Source organism: Agrilus planipennis, unplaced genomic scaffold (genome assembly GCF_000699045.2).
Source record: "Agrilus planipennis isolate EAB-ADULT unplaced genomic scaffold, Apla_2.0 scaffold208, whole genome shotgun sequence".
Lineage (NCBI taxonomy): Eukaryota > Metazoa > Arthropoda > Insecta > Coleoptera > Buprestidae > Agrilus > Agrilus planipennis.
The window spans coordinates 381157-383811 of NW_020439048.1; positions in this window are offsets into that span (position 1 = coordinate 381157).

Consider the following 2655-nt stretch of genomic DNA (forward strand, 5'->3'; position numbering starts at 1 on the left):
CCAACCAAAAACTACTGCGTAGAATTAATTGGAATTTTTCACACACAAGCCTTGCTATATGAGCTCCCAAAGCATATAAAAATTATACGGCTTAAATGTGAAGTTGGGTGCAAAAGAATACAATTAAATCCTCTGTCGGGAAAAAACGAAATGACTTTCCGAACAACCCTATATTTATATATCTACTGGCTTCCTAGATACCGAAAATCAGCCACTTCTTCTAATTTTTCAACTCCTTTATTTCCCTACTCTTTATTAACAACTCATTCATTTATTCGATCACAATAAATTTCACATCAAATCTGCAAGTAGACTCCTCCACCCGATTACGAAATTACCCCTTATATTTCGTTTGCAAATTTGTCAGACGGTAGCAGTTGTCGGTATTCGGCTATAAAAGTTTGCTTTTCCAGCACCTATTTATACGTAAGTACAAGTCATTAATAACGTTCTCGTTCGTCTGAAAAATGGCAAAGCTCTAATTGCTTCAGCTTAAACATATTTTATTCGCCATTTTCAATACGTATTCGCACCTGTCGTTTGCTTTTGCTTTCAACCCTTCACCAATTAATTTATGTCGAGGGGAACGATTTCAGTATTCTGTGCATGAGTATCTTTAGTGAGTAAATGTGTAGATGTACTAAAATGTACACATAAGTACGACGTGTTTTAGCCGAGATAAAAATGTTCAGTGTCTCAAGAGTCTGTGAAAGCGAGACTCGAGTCTCCGTCTCTCATCGAGTCTCTCTGGTGTCGCTGAGAGAGACTGTCAAAAAAACTGTTTAGCATCTCTGAACGAGTGACGAGTCGCTCTCTGAATTAACAATTTTATCGTTCGAGTCTCTCATAGAGAGACTGTGAGACATCCATAAAAACACCTAGGCAATAACTGAGAGACTGTGAAAGACTGTGAGAGATGCTTTCAGAGACGCTGAAAGACTCTGAAAGACTGGAGAGAGACTGAAAATTTTTGTCTAGGGTACACCTTACACTTAGAACAACTGACCCTAATAATAGACTTACAATTTTTGTCTAAAATAATTAAACTAAATATTTTTATGTATCGTAGGGAGAAAATCATTCTAATAAAAATTTGTCCTTTGAGATTATTACAGAAGTGAATAGAGGGGATGCTTCTGAATAGTGTTTCAATGGAGCCTTTAGCTAATTGTTAATTTTTATAATATTTTAACATTCTCCTTTTTTGCTAGAAAATGATGATTGGTCTTCCGGGTGTAGATTCATGAATTATTTTTAGAAGAATTTTATTCACAAAAGACGTGCCGTTATATATTGGCTCGAGTCCTGCGAGAAAATTGCGAATTTTACCATTAGTTCCTTGATATCAAAGCTTTCTGTTCGGCATCCCATTATTCCATCTTGAATATTTCCTTTTGATTTCGTATATCAATAGCAAAACGCTCGCGGCTAATCGTTTCTTTATAACGTCATCCCTTTAGTGCTTCAGATGCTTTTAAGGCCATAGTTCAAATTCAATATTGATACTTTCTATATTTAGCAACCTTCCAAACAATAATAGTCATTAAAACACATTTATTACAGATACTTTTAAAGAATTTCGAACAGTTATCAGAATTTGATATCGTCAATATTCAAAACGTTTTGTTTTAATAAAGATATGGAAGCATCCAATAATTATTTCAGTGGATACATAATGTAAAGGATGCTTGCCATATTTCAAATCTTTACAAAGGATAAAGTTTAATCAACTTTGAATTTTGACAAAAACAGGAAATAAATTAAAGATGAAACTGTCACAACGTATGAGAATGCTTATTTCATTTGTGTTTGTTTTGTTTTCTTGAATCTCATTTAAAGGAAAATTTAATTTAGCATTCGTTATATTGGAACAAATGTAATGGATTTCCCGGTTCCAAACAATAAAAGGAAACCGGTAGGCCACCAAACAAAAGTACCCATCTGTATTTGGTTTCCCTTGTTACTGAAGGATTCAGTGAGGAATACATTACTGGTAGAACTAACGTTACATTTACGTTGAATTGAATATCAAAGCAAATGCTTTTCTAACGAGTTTTTCCTTTGGGATTGTAAAATCTCCTTTCGAATCGAAGATGATTTTTTGATGTTTATTCGAACGCAATAAAATCTCTTCCGTAGATCTCATCAGAATAACTGTATTGTGGAGTACCTAATATGATTCTCAACGGATTCCCAGAAGTCAAAAAATTCTTTTGCTAATATTCAACATCAAAGAAATTGTTTGATAGAAACTGAAAAGAAATATTGTTGATAGTTAATTTAAAATAAGAAGGTATTTACTGGCATACAATCGAGTCAATTTGTAGACGAAATCTCATTTTTAGATCTCGATACACTTCTGTTCATTTGTTATAGTCCTATGAAAAAGTCTTGTAAGGCGAAACGTCGGTGTGGTTTTTTAAAAATATATGAAACTTTTAACCTTTACTGACTCTGATTTTCTACACTATTTAAAACAAATTAAGAAATAGAAAACATTACAATTTCGTCTTAATTTTAGCTCAGTGTATATTTCTATTAATTGAAAGTGATTCTTCAATAATAAATAATTATGAATAGGATATGAGATATGTTTAGATAGACGATCCAAATTTAAATAGCTCATCTGGGTAACCCTCTAGACACCTATTTCCA